General features: G+C 41.6%; 1 long non-coding RNA gene across 1 annotated transcript; it reads left to right on the top strand.

Moving 5' to 3' along the window:
- The first annotated feature begins 2,192 nt into the window (after window positions 1-2,192).
- LOC135974270 (uncharacterized) lies at window positions 2,193-11,411 on the top strand. Its single transcript, XR_010591489.1, has 3 exons — window positions 2,193-2,499; window positions 2,977-3,062; window positions 7,881-11,411. It is a non-coding gene; the product is annotated as an uncharacterized LOC135974270 (long non-coding RNA).
- Window positions 11,412-15,087: the final 3,676 nt, after the last annotated feature.

The raw sequence follows: 15,087 nt of genomic DNA, 5'->3' as shown, positions 1-15,087 counted from the left end.
TTCACCACTCCTTGCACCGGTGGGATTTCCTGGGAGCTTCAGCATATAAAGATCATGTCTACAATGGAACCCACACAGCAGCCAGCCACAATCTGGGCCATACATAGGAAGCAATAGAAAAACAAACACACACTGTGTTTTTGGGAGAGAGAAAGAGAGGGAGAGAGAAGTGATGAATGATACACACACATAAATATTTCCTATTTTCTTGCAATGCAGAGCATTAGCTTATGAGCTTGCCATTTTAAACTTGCTCACCTGTTACAACAGGTTATTTCCCCCCACTGTATTTTTTTCTTAACTCCTCATCAGGGCAAGGGATAATTGATCTTTTAAAGGACATCATTGTGAGATATAAATTCCATTCAGAGTCAGACTTGCATTTTTAAAAGAGGCTGCAGTGCTATAAATAAGGCACTAAGACAGCAGCATGCTCTGCATACCAATGGCCACATTTGCTCATGCAGGCTCACTTTAGTCCAGTGGAAATGAGACTTCTTAGGTAAGAGCAATGCAAATTATTGCATTTACTGTTGGGTCACGGAAGAGACTTCAGAAAAATGAGTAAGGAAAACAAAGCATGTTTTTCAAACTTCGCAAAACTGTTAGTATTAGCACCCTATCTACCCTGTCCTTAATGTCTGCAGAAACACCCAATTCATCACAGCTCCCTAGGGAGGGGATGTGAGATACTCACGGGGCAGTTTTCTCTGCTGTGACAAGCCTTGCTTAGGTGAATGTGCCCCTCCACACTAGGTATTTGACATGGAAAGGAATCCCACTCAAGTCTGGCCAGCAATGGGTCCCTCTGAACCCTTGTCTTCATTGCATTCAGCGCTGCGAGTAGGGATGGCAGAACCTCTCTAGTATTAATAATTAATTTATACAAAAGCATAACTTTCCACTGTGCTTTATACAGATTTAATCCCCCGCACATTTTCCCTTTCCTGAAGAGTTTATAATCTACATTAGAGAGATGCAGAGCACAGAGATAGCAAAGTAAGAGGTAAGCAGAAGAGGGACCACAATTGAAATAAAAATAATAGCAGTCATTGTACAGTAAGGGAATCTTCTGAGTTTTGAGTAGCCCAGAGTGAATATGGAAAACCACACGGTCAGGAAAAAGGGGTTAATATAAAATTTGTTCTTATTTGGGGCCAGATCATCAGCTGGATTCCAGTTCATCAAATTACTTAAGTATGTGTTTTAACTATAAGCATGTGAAGTGCAACTTGAAGTCAACGGAACTACTTGTGCTTAAATTTAAGCACATACTTATGTATTTTGCTGGATTAGGGCCTCGGTGCACACCAATGCTGGTAGCCTCATAAATGTCAATTTACACCATCTGAGGATCTAGCCCATTGTCTTTTCCTTGTAAACATCTGGGTAAAAGAAAAGAAATCTGATCCTTGTATTTTTTTACTTAATGACATTGGGCTTCCTGTTTTAGAGAAACAGGAAAGTTATCAGTACTGGAAGCTTTTTTCCCATCCTTACTAGTAACATAAGATTCAATAGCTTTCTTTGTTAAAAAGACTGGCGGCTGGCCAGATCTACATAATGGATATACTAATACATAAGATGCTTCTGGCAGCAGTATCCCTTTATGGCTGATGACCTTTGTGTCTAAAAATATCTAGGGGAAGAAATTACAGGGGGTCTTGAGACTCTGTCATAGGTTGTATGTACTGTTGAAAAAGCCCTTGCCTTAAAAGTGGCAAAAACAACCATTCTACATTCAACCATACCTGTATTTTTATATAATAAGTCTCATTTATGGCAATATCAGCCTGATGTTAAATTTGGGAGGTTAGAGGTTAAGTGTAAGTGATTCAATGAATACCAGGCACAAGGATGTTGTTTGTAAGTGGCACCAGCATTTTAATAAGACTCTAGGGTGTAAATTAGAGATAAGAAGAAAAATCTCCCAATTAAAATTTCCCTAAAGGTTGAGGACTTAAAGCCATTACAGCCGTGGTCATAACTGAATGCAAAAAAAGTTTTGCTGTGATGAGGGTGAAACAGAAAATAATACATTATTATAAGTGGGAGTTAATTCAGAACCAGCTAGACTACAGGCTTCCAGCCATTATTATAACAGACATACTTCTGGACAGTAAGTCAAATTCTGGAAAGCCTATTCAATACTTAGTGAAGTTAATGAGAGTTTTGCTGAATAAGGAGTGTAGTGAGCCGGAGTGGCCTCCATCCGACTGGGAGAGTGAGGGAGCATTACATGCCCCTTGGAGGGCGGAGCCTAGATCGTCCCACTCCCCTCGCCGGAAGTGCCGGGGCGTGGCCGGGAGTATAAGAGGCCAGCCCTGCAGCAAAGTTGGAGGAGAGTCTGCAACGGAGGAGGACACTCGGCCTGTTCTCCAGAGGCCCTGACAGGAGCCTGCACCTGGCTGTTCCTGATCCGCAAATGTAGATGATGACTGGCCCAGAGTACCCGCTGCAGTTTACCCTGAAGAGCCGGAAGAGGCCTGGAGGCCGCAGGTACAAAACCCCGGGGAGACAGGAAGTAGCCCAGGGGCAGCCATGGAGCAGGGGGCTGCAGAGCCTGGCGTGGCTCACTCAGCATGTTGCAATTGGATCCCCACTGACACAGGGGCAGCCAATCCTGCCCCTGCCAGGCCCTGGGCTGGGACACAGTGGAGTAGGGTGGGCCTGCATCCCCCTGCCACCCACCCTGGGTGGCTGACCCCCTACACGGTGCAAGGAGGCTCTAGCCCAGGACAGGAGCTCCCTTTCCACTCACCTTTAGAGACTGTGTGTTTACTGGCTGCCTGAGCCCTGCCCAGGCCAAAGCCAGCCCTGAGAGACTGTGTGTTTGCTGGCTGCCTGAGCTCTGCCCCAGCCAGCCCTGAGAGACTGTAGTTAAGGGCTAACTACTTGAGCTACCCCGGTCCAGGCTAAAGCCTGGTATTGACTATTAACCGTGCAGCCCTATTGGGGCTTTTGCCTGTCTTACAGACTCTGGTCCTGACCCCACAGGACTAGCCTGAGTGGCCTCCCTCCGATCGGCAGAGCGAGGGAGCATTACAAGGAGTTAATGAAAAGTGAGTGAAGACTTCAACATTTGGCCATATGTGCTTGTAAATAACCCCCAAAATACATATAATAAAAAGTAGGCAAAATACCCAAACCAGACGTAAGATCAAGAAAAATAGAGAGAATGCTGTCAACACTGACAGATGTGTGATTGATAAAGAGGAGTATGAAAGAGTTGATGACTGCATCTATCTGGTGAAAAGTACAATATCTACTAAGAGCTAGTTGACTAAAGAGGTGAAAGCAAGAATTGGTAATACCAATGGATCATTTTCCCATTTGTCAAACACTGGAAGAGTAAGAAGATAATAAAATGAGATTGTACAATGCTATTGTCCTTCCAACACTGTTGTATATCTCAAGGCAGGTCTTCACTACAGGGGGGAGGGGTCGATTTAAGATATGCAAATTCAGCTACGCGAATAGCGTAGCTGAATTCGACCTATCGGAGCCGACTTACCCTGCTGTGAGGACAGCGGCAAAATTGACCTCCGCGGCTCCCCGTCGACGGCGCTTACTCCCACCTCTGCTGGTGGAGTAAGAGTGTCGATTCGGGGATCGATTGTCGCGTCCTGACGAGACGTGATAATTCGATCCCCGAGAGATCGATTTCTACCCGCCGATTCAGGCGGGTAGTGTAGACCTAGCCTCAGAAACATGGCAGATGGTGGGAGGAGAAAACAGGAAGCTGAACGCATTCCATCAGTATTGTTTAAGAAGAATTATGGGAATTCATTGGAGAGATCATGTAACCAATGAGGAAATGCTGTGCCACAAGTGTCAGCAGACCGCACACTCAATAATTAGACAGAAACAGCTATTGTGGTTTGGCCAAATCATCAGGCTACTCCGTGGCTGAAGCATAAGGTATGTCTTAGATTGGATTGGAGGGAAGAGAAGGCATGGAGGATAAAAAAGACCTATCACAGGATGATTGTAAAGGATGCTGCCATCATGGAGACAACTTATGATGGAGTCAAACATCTTGCTCTGGGTAGACAGCAATGGGGAAAATGGGTTGTCTTGTGCCACTAGACACAGGAGATTCTAAGTCTAAATAAGTCCATATGCATGTCCCTGCTTCAGGTTCATCACCACTCTGGTGAGTTCTTTGGGCTTGGGCAGAGTCCTCTTGTGTATCCAGGATCCTTCCCTTCCTCATGACTTCTCTTCCAAATCATGGAGTCTTTCCAGCTGAACTAGCTTTCTCTACCAGAACTCTCTTGCTACAAAAGCATGCCCATCTCTTCCCTCTCCTGCTTAAAGCTTCCTAGTCCTGTCTCAGTGAATGACTAGAGTTAGCAGGGGGGACATATAAACACCTGGCTACTTTGTTTTTCTGCTGGTATATTGCCACTTTTCAAGGCATCAGCCCCCTGAAGACAAATGGAGGAAGTAGCTTATCCCAGTTCCAGTCAACCTACTTAGCTTACCGATTGTTCAGTCCAGAGCACAGTCATTAAGGCTAGAGACTCTCCTTATGTTTGATCTGGGAGCGACATGCTTACAGCATTGTCAGAAATGGTGAATTCCCACAATCACATATGTCCATTCCATGATACAACAATTTTCATTACAATAACACCAACCAGAATTCATATTTTGTACAGACAAATTTGCCAAATTGTCACAGTTACACACTGAGATTGGTGGGGATGAAAGGTCTGAGTCACAATGATTCTCCTTTTTCTTCTTGCCTGCTGGTTTCAGGCACATTGCTAGGAAATGTTAGGAAATAGTGTTTCTTCTTAACTGGTTTGATTTATGCAACACAGCCATGGGACAAATTCTGGCCTCAGATGCATGTGCAGGGCTTCCTCTGACAATAGTAAGAGTAGCACATGCTTATCCAAGAGCTGAACAGAGAGGTTTGGAAGGGATCAGTGGGAAGAAGGGAAGAAATACCTCCCATTCCTTCAGGTCATGGAACAGTTTCAGAAGGCCGGTTGCTTCTGCTGGCACCATGATTCCTTTTCATGGACGGGTTGGCTGTTGGATCTGCATAGTCCCTAACCTCCCACATAGACACCCTGGGGCAGAGGGACAGAGGAGCCCCTTATGAATCTACGCTTTGAAAAGTGTATGGACCCTGTGTGCCGGCTTTCCACAACCTTTCCCATTGCATCGGGGATCCACTGGCCATTTCTTCTGTAAAGCAATGGTGGTGGAGTTCTAATGGCTTTTTCAGCTTTCAGCAGCAGCAGAAGGGCAACTTCACTTCCACTCTGCAGCTCAAGATTCATTCTTCCTCCACCCCATGGAATCTACAGTTTCAGCTGTGTCCTGGGGGCAGAACTGCCCTCCTGAAATAGTTTAAATTTATGTAATTCAGGTGAATCTGAAGGAGACATATAGGGAAATCCAAAGAAACCTGGATGCTCTTTTTAACAGAAGATTTAATTTCTGGAAATCAACTCATTGCTACTCTCTAGAATATGGGTGTCATGACACTGCCCGTTACCTTTCAATAGATAACGTGTGAAAGTACATGATTAAATGTGAACTTTAAGTATCAGAATTGCAGATTCTAGATTTCATTACCTTCACATTGATAGTAACTAATCTGATTTTCTTGTGCTCCCTGCTGATTATTCTTTTGTACTACTTACTCATTGCAGTTAAGGTCTGGGACAGATTAATGGTTAGTCCTTGCTGGTATGTATAAGTGTGATGAATATAGCTATCCTGAGGTTCAAATAAAACCACCAGAAAATTGAATTCCACTCTGACTTCATCTGCAATTGATTAAAAGTGAGGTTGATGAAAATACCCATGCAAATTAATAATATTGTTAGTCCACTCATTTTTTCTGCTTACTGAGAATATATTATACCTTCTGCTTATATTTATCTTGGTACATGAAACTAATGTAGCAGGAGACATCTTCTGGGTTCTTTGTTCTCCATGCCATTCATGAAGGCAATACATAAACAAGATCTAATCATATTTGCAGGATCTTTGAGGTAGAATTGTAGTGCCATACAATTAATGCCCCCAGAATTAAGTCTCTGTGCCTTTCAGGAATTTTCATACTTTTCCATTAAGGTGACTGTTGTATAAGGACAATGTCAAAGCAGTGTCATAAGTTTTAAAAGTGCTGTAGCTGAAAATTAGCCATATGAAAAGCCACACTATCACTCAAGCTTCCAAATGGAAGCTTCAAAAGTAAGAAAGACTTCCACTGACTTGAAAAGTGGGATTTTGTTTATCCAAAAAAACATACACAGCCTTGGTCTCTCTGGATTTCATGTTCTAGTAAGGCTTTTCCTTAATGAAATATATATTTGATTACACTGGGGTCTGTGGAACTATTTTGTAATTAAGGCTTGTCTTCAGAAAGAAAAATAAAGGATTGTATTTTTGACTGAAGAAATTATGTTTATTGCTGGCAGTTTTTGTTAAAAGTTCCTACAAGTATTGAAAAAGGAAATGTAGCAATAACTGTTGAAACATAAACAAATAAACCTCTTTCAAAATCAAATCCTGGACTACAATTCAACAGTGGCATCTGAAAAAGCTGGTTACACAGTGCCAGGGCTTTCAGTATCAGTAAATCTCAAAATATATGACAACACTTTATCTTAATGTTACTATATTACTAAAGTTGATTCATATCATGACTTAGCTAGCCTGTAAATATGCATATTACAGCCTAAGTGTTATCCTATCTTACTGATAATATAACAAAGCTTTAAGAAAACATAATATTATATAAGAAAGGTTTTAGTTAATTCAACAAATCTAATTAAAAAATTATATTCCTACTGAATGATAAATAAATGCATATTTGGTAAATTAAAAGGGTACCTAAAACAAATGTTCTAAATATATAGTATATTACTATTCATAATAATTAATTATTTTACTATTATTATTTATTTATTGGTATTGTGGTAGGACATGGGAACCCCAGTCATGGGCCAGGAGCAGTGTTCCCTCTAATTTTTCCCGCCCATGTGCGAAATGAATTTTGTTATGTGCACCAATATGGAGGTGATGCGTGACACATCACCTTCATATTGGTGCACATAACAAAATTCATGTGGTGGGGCTGGGGATGAGGGGTTCAGAGTGTGGGAGGGGGCTCAGGGCTGGGGCAGAGGGTCGGGGAGCAGGGGTGTGAGGGGTCCAGCTGGGGGTGCAGGCTTTGGGGTGGGGTCGGGGATGAGGGCTCAGAACTGGAGCAGAGGGTTGGGTGCAGGGGGTGAGGGGTCCAGCTGGGGGTGTGGGCTCTGGTGTGGGGCCGGGGATGAGTGGTTTGGGGTGAAGGAGGGTTCTCCGGGGCTACGGCGGGGAGAGAGGACTCCCCCCCATCTCTCTCTCCCACAGCAGCACCTGGGCTGGGGGAGGAGAGGCGCCTCTCCCTGCTGTGGCAGCTCCAGGGCTGGGCTGCAGGATAGGCACCCCTCCCCCGGCCCCAGCAGACCTGGACCGGGGCTGGGTCCAGGCCTGGGGATGGCTGCTGGGGCTGGGTTTGAAAAGGAACACCCTACAACTTGGGTTCTTCAAATCTGAACTGAAATCTTGTTGCTTGATCCCACCTTTAGTCTGAACATACATTTTGTTTATAATTCTCCTGCCAGGAGGCAACTTCATCCAGTCAGTAATGCACAAGAAAGAATGACAGGAATTTACAGAAATGTGCAAGGGGAGTGAAGATTCTTGTACTTCATTGTTAAAAGTTACGAAAGGTTATTGGCTGGCTGTCCATCATTATCATTTAGATAAACAATAAATTTAGATAAACAAAAAGAGAGGAACATTGAGTAGATACAAGTGAGAATCTGAGGGACCATCCAAAATCATCACCTTTTATATCTTTTCAGGAAACACCAGTGGAAGACTGTGAATAAGAAAACATAAAATGTTAGCACCAAATGCTGCCCTCAGTTACACTAGTGCAAAGACAATGACTTGAAAATGACTCACATTGGTTCAACAGAGGGCACAAGTTAGACCATAAAGACAGAGAGAGAAAATTCAGCAACTAAACAGGGCAGAAGAACCTAGAGAAGTCACTGAAAAACCCCTCATAAAAAGGAAGAAGAGTAAATGAAGAGAAATGGGTAAAGGCAATTGTTGTCTCCAGTATTTTTGTCATGCAGACAATAGGGTCTTCCAGAGAATTCCTTTCATGTTTAACATGAGTCTTCCACACAATTCCAGGGCATTGTAAATCAAGCTCCCGGGTCTGAGAGAGCCAGAGAAAGTAACCTCGGCTCTACTTGGATGAAAGTAAATGGTTCTGCAGAATGAATTTGAGGAATAATGCTCTTCAGCAGACAGGTGGAAATTGCCTGCAAGATGATTGGCTGCAGTTGATATTGTCAATTTGTTTATATCATAGCTTCCAAGTACAAAACACCTAAAGCTTGCACTCAGCTGACAGAGAGGTATGCTTCACAGAAGTGGCGTCAGAATACAAATAAATTGGATACCACTTAGAGACCTGAAAAGCCATTGAATAACAGTGAGATGAAAAGCAAGCACCACTGAAAGTGACAGCAATATTTTCTTTCCTGAGCAGAGGAAATGTAAAGGAAGAAGATGAGAGAACTCTTTAATGGCATAAAGAAAAAAGATGGGGTATTTCTATAACCCAAGCACCATATTGCTTCATATAATTCAAGTAAATATTTCACAATAAAGGTACATTAAACTGCACTGCAGTTGGAATCCAGCTGTAGTGTTGTCACAATACAATATGTAACACGCAAACTTATGAGAAGAACCTATGGATTTCAGTGTGTGCAGCCTTTTATTCAGCTCTGCTTGCCATTTTGCCATAAAGCACGATGAAGATGAACATTTGAGTAGAAAGTGCTATAGAAAATATTTCACTTTTTATAATTGTACTTTGTCTAATGTTTCCAAATGTCTTCTAATGAAACAATATTCCCTGATACATTGCTGTATTAAAACAACCCATGACATTAGCTTTATATCAAACTTTAGAATGCTGGCATTTCCCACATAAAGACTCATCCAGCTGAAATTTTTTACATAAATGCTCACTTTTTAACCAATCAGGCATGTCTTGTTCATTTCACAAGATATTATAGCATATTAATTCTCAAAATAAAGGTGTAGCCACTAGCTTTTCAGGCTGATGAGTTTCCAGTTGCCGGTATAAATGATATGGCTGCTAAAACAAACTGAAACAAATGCAGATGGTTCTAGGGTAGAATATACAATTGCTTAAAAAAAAAAACCCATTATCACTCTATGATAGTTTTTTCTTCCTTCTACACTTAGGATCTTTTTTTAATTGGTTATTAATAAAAATGAATTCATCATTGCACTATGAGCCTGGATCCAGTTCCCATCAAAGCCAATAAAAATACTCCCATTGACTTCAGTGGGAGTTGGACCATGCAGTTAGATGGCAGCCTGTCTTCAGTCAAATCTCTGAATCTGTGTCATATGGTGGAATCCTGGCAAAACTCCCATTGACTTCAGTGGGGCTAGTGTTCCCCCTAATGTATGCGGTAGGGAGATTATTCCACATGACTTCTAAAAATAATTTTCAAATAATGTTTCCTAACTCTCTCTCATGTGTTTTTTTGTGTGTTCCATCCAGACTGTTGATAGGAGGTTGGCTTTTCTCGTTATAATGAAATGCTATGGGCACAGAGGAAAAACATTCTGAGAACCATATAAAAAGCCCAGTAAGACAGTGTGAGGGAGCAGAGGGGAAAGGAAAGCATGTAGGCCAGAAAAACAGCATTTGTTTATCAAAGATTGATTTTAGCATGCCCCACTGGTTGCTCTCTATCCACATGTCTGTACTGATAGAAAGGGTTTGAGATAGTGGGCATGTGATAGGAGTCTGGATGCAGGGAAAATATGGTTTTAGAATGAGGACTATAGCTCACTCCCAGATGCCTACTGGGCTTAGCATAAAATAAAAAAAAGTATCAATGTATTGTTATTTTTTAACATTTGGTTTTAGTGCTATAGTTATGCCTATGGCTTTACAGAGAAAATGAAGAAATTCTCCCTGTTTAGATTAGAACTCTACAAAGTGATACCTGTGACTTCATTATTTTCCCCATGGCCCTTAAAATCATGCCAAATACAGAGTGATTTTCTTTAAAATGTGTATTTTCATAAATCCCTAACTGTCCTTGCATTTGCTAAGAGGTGCCCAGAATGCTGAAATCTGACCTCTAGATCGTTATGGTTGGGGATATTTGACATGTGGAGCAAATTCTGTAAATACCTCCCCCTAAACTACAAAATTTATGAAGGTCTTTAAAATAAAATAAAAAATCTATGGAATTTCTGTGGGGGCTCAAGACGTATGTTTTATTCTCCGTTCTGTTCTATTTGGCCCACCTGTTATATTGTAACAGCAGATATACACATGAGAAGAGTCATTTAAAAATATTTATTAGGTTAGTAAAGTGGACGGCTGCCTGTGGATCGAGTTTTATAGCCCTACAAGCCCCACAAGCCGGATAATGGGAGGCTCAATTCTTTGTAGCTGATGGCAATGGGAACAGTAGGGCTGTGCAAAATGTCCAGACTGATCCCCAAAAGCACTTGAAACCTGCCTTGGGTTGGCTCTGACCCATGCAAATCAGCACTCCTTGCTTAGAACACATTTGGCAGCTGAAAACTGTAGATGAAGCTGGGTTTTTGTTTTTTAAACTCCACCTGGAGCTCCATGAACATTCTGAGGTTGAGGTGTTTCAAGCAGAATTGGATGAATAGTGAAGTATATTTCCCTTTAATATTTGTTTGAACTTTTAGATGAATTTACTCCTTGCCTCTTTTGAGTTCACTTTCTGTGCACATTTATGCAATCAGTTTTTGCTAGTGTGAATTTCAGCCATAGGCATGAATATTCATGGAAACCACTCCTGCTGGACCAGGGACTATAATAGGGTTGCAAAAGAGACACAGCAACAACCACTGCCCCCACATCTTTCTATACATCAATTTTTGCTCTGTTATATCGTTAGGAATAATAGGGGCATCTGAAATAATAGTCTTGTATCTCTAGTTGCATGCACCACTGCACCTTCTGTCTCTTCCTGTGTCTTTGGCTTTGCCTTCTGTACAGTGGCAGCAGCTAAGACTTCAGGACATTCTCCTGTTTGCACGTTGCCCGAAACTCCATTGAAATGAATGAGGGAAATTCATTTACACTTCTCTTAGCTCCACTTCTTCAAGACCCAATCCTGCAAATATGTACTCAAGGGAGTAGTCCCATGGACATCAGTGTGCTTAATCACTTCAGTGAGGACTAACTGTGTGTTAGGCAGGACCCTCAGACTGTATGGCTGAGGACTCAAAAAGACAACAGTGAAGTAGTTCATATTTTGAAGGGTTTCTTCACAAACAGAAGCACTAGAGACATCATTAATTTGAAAATAAAAGCTCTTGAGACTAAAAATCTATGCTCCATAAAATCTGCACATACATTTGTATTATCTCTGGTTATTCTATACAACACGAAAATATCAGATGTGCATAAATGTAGTTCCAGAGAAAAACATGTATCTCCAAAGAAAAATAAATACACTATAGGTTTGTGTGTGTGTGTGTGTGTGTGTGCATTCTTGACTATCATTGTTACTACTAGGAAATGATCAATTTCTTCTGCCCTTAAACAAGAACAAATACAGATAATTCAAATTCTGACTGCCTGGAGGAGCTAGGAAAGTTCAATTAGGCCTAGGTGTCATTTCAGGTTTGATGAATAACCACACTGAAACATAATGCAAAAGAAAACATTATTAAACATATTCTTGTCCTAACGCACTGGTAGAACATGGGGGAAATGGCTCAATTAAGTACCTGTGCCACAGAATGCATATTAACGACTTCTAAAATTATACCCAGTTCCTCTCTGTGAAATTAATCTCTCTTGCTCTAAAGTGAGACCTTTACTTCTTTCTACACTCTTATTAATTGCATGGCACTTCACAAGCTCTTATTGAACTGAAGCTGGTGAATTAGGCCACAAAAAGGTCACTTTTTTTCCTTACTACTTGCATGCTAATTAACTAGAAACCTAAACAGCTGCTTGTGTCTGGAGACCCAGTATCAGAAGCGGAAATAAGGCAAGACTAGGTGGTCTAGTCATGACTGAGGCACATTAGGCATCATGTCCTACTTTGTGAGCCCCTTCAGCAAGTGACATTATGGCTTCCCTTTCAAGAGCGTTCAAACATTCCAGAGAGATGTTACCATGTGGGGAGAACAAAAATGGTGCCAATGGTGATGACATTCAGGAATCTTTCCATAGCATGGAACAGCAGTCAGATTATAGGAGGGTGGGATATGATGCATAGGGTACTTCCCCCTGCAGTGACTACACCCAACAATCTGAAGAAAAAAAGGTATTCTGCTGCACCATTGAAAGGTCCTTGCCACTGCTTCTGGATTTTAAAACGCTGAGGGCTTAGCCTCAGGTCTTTCCATGGGAACTGCAGCGCATGTGAATCTAGGCCAGAGTGTTTTGCATTCCAGCTTTGTCTAGGACTTCACTGGGAGTTTTGTCTGTGTGTACGCGCATGTGAGAGCTGCAGCATTTGGGTCTCCTCTTTCCACAGTTAACGCTGTGGGTATCATCACGTGATTGAGATTTTCCTGTAAAATTCACCACATTTTGGGGGATAGTTTAGCTCCTGGATTTAACAACCCTGCGTGGAACTGACTAATGGAGACTATGGACCAGATCTATCTCTTGCACAAGAAGGAACAAGTCCAATAAAGCCAGTTGAATTTGGCTCTGAAACAGGCCAGTCTGGGAAGGAAGGGTCTCTGCACATGTAGGTGGAATTTAAACATCTCGGTGATGAATTTTATTGTAAAAAACATAAGAATAAATTTAAACAACCTCCTCCCCCATTAAGGGCACAGCACAAATACAACAGGGCTTCTCTTTGCCAAAGAAAAGGCATATGGCCCTGGCTTGCTCCAGCTAAGCCCAAAGCAATAATCTAAAGTGTTGCTTATTTCAGCCATGCCCCAGGCAGGGAGAAGAAAATTCCTCTGATTCTCTTCTAAGCTACGTCCTGCTCCCTGGAAAGCCTGCCAAACCCCCTGCTTCTGGGAACACATCTCTCTTATAGAACTGGGGGTGAGAAAATGAATGAATGGCCTACAGCTGGCCCAGTCATGCCCCTCTCAAACTCCTGCACCTGCGCTCCTTTCTGTAGCCAGAGGGAGAGAGGTAAGCCCTTTCCTGCTAGCCTCTAGATAGAGTCTGTACACCCTGTCACAAGACCGATTGGTGGAAGGCAAAATGACATCAGTTCAAAACATATGGTTCAGACACAGGACTTATCTGGGTAGTAAATATGGAATGGAAATAATTGTTATAAAGTGCTTTGAAATCCTTGCAGAAAGGATGCTATACAAGTGCAACATGGATTTATGAATCCCTTCATATCACTAGTGGTGTTTCCCCCTGACACGTCTCAGGATTAAAGATGAAGATGGTAACGATAGTACTAGGAGTATCAGATTTTCCTAACACCAGGTGTCCTGCTTGCTGTCAGTATTGCAGTGGGGGCTTTCAATACATTCTCAGGTATTATGCCTGAGCCAGCCACTTTGTGGACATTTTTGTGCAATCATTTATGAAACAGGGGACTAGAGTCAGAATCCTGGATCCAAACACTGAAACTTTGGAAATAGGTTGGTTTATGCAGTTTGTAGCTAGCCCCTATTTGTAGAGTGGACTAAACCAAAACTTGGATCTGAATCCTTTATGGAAGTGATTAAAAATCCAGAGCCAGAACCAAATTCTGTGGCTCAGCCCCATCTCTATTTAGTAGGTACTGTATACAAGAAGTGGAGTGTTTATACAAACATTAAAGAAGTGGAAAGAATATATTTTGCATATACTAGACCAAACCACAAAATGCCCTTTCAAATGAAGAAATGTTAAAGGAATTGGTAAAACATAATGAAATCACAGTGCATCGGCTGGAATCAAGCCCAAGGTGTTTGCATATCTGCTGCGATTGTTTATGGGAGCAGGAACATGGGAACTGCCATCCTGGAGTTTACCAACATTTATTTTGATAACTTGACCCTGACAGTGGCCAAAATTGAAGGCTTCAAGGAAACTATAATGCTTCAGTGTCTGATTCACCAGTCTTGCACCTTGTACAGTGGTTTACCCTGAGCAACGGGAGTATAAAAAGCTACCAAATCAGAACGGTGCATTTTACAATCACTTTACACTCTGTGTGCATTGGTGTAGATAACTACACAAGGTGCAAAATAGAGGAGAATTAGTCCCTTATATTGTACCATACTGTATATTGCTTCACCATGGAAGGCAATCTCTTCCTCACCCCAAAAAGGTGATCAACTTATGTCCTGAAGCCCCAGGATTGATAGGCCTTGTAACTTTATCCAAGACAAGACAGAAGAATATATCTCTTCAACTAATACATTTTCTGTGTAGCAAACCAAATTAGATTTCACAAAATAATGGGCTCTTTTAAACCACAACCTGCTAGTAGAAGGGACAAGTAGTAAGAAATATTTTTTGCGTAACTAGGTTATGCATTTAATAGATTGCAAGTTTCCTGACATTCACCCCTTAGGCTTATATGCCTGTGAATGAGATTGCTAATGGATTCTCTGTACCTGTTTCTTCTGTCCTGCAGTCAGTTTTAATTGGTGAATCGGAATGACAGTCAGCTCAGAAGCACGGGAAGAGTTTGACTTTAAGGTTATATTAAAACAAACAAAACAAAAACACCCTCTCTCACCCCCAAACATCAAGCATTTTTGGGAATTGGGGCATAAATGAAATTAGAGTGAAATCCTGCTGCTACGGCCAGTGCAGAAAATCAGAACAATATTCGTATTTTAAATAAATGTATGACATATATCTGAAATTGTATTTTGAAATGGGGATCATGGTGGGATGATAAAGAGATTTTTTTCCCCTGGGAGGCAAATCATTTTGAAATGCATCAGGTATAAATTTAAAGTGTTAAATACTTTATAAGCATATGAGCTGGAACAAACATGGTAAGCATTTTCCCAGTGTATTTTCTT

The sequence above is a fragment of the Chrysemys picta genome, chromosome 11 (assembly GCF_011386835.1).
Source record: "Chrysemys picta bellii isolate R12L10 chromosome 11, ASM1138683v2, whole genome shotgun sequence".
In the NCBI taxonomy this organism is placed as follows: domain Eukaryota; kingdom Metazoa; phylum Chordata; order Testudines; family Emydidae; genus Chrysemys; species Chrysemys picta.
Note: the sequence above shows the minus strand (reverse complement) of the source record. Positions and strands in the feature narration are given on the sequence as shown.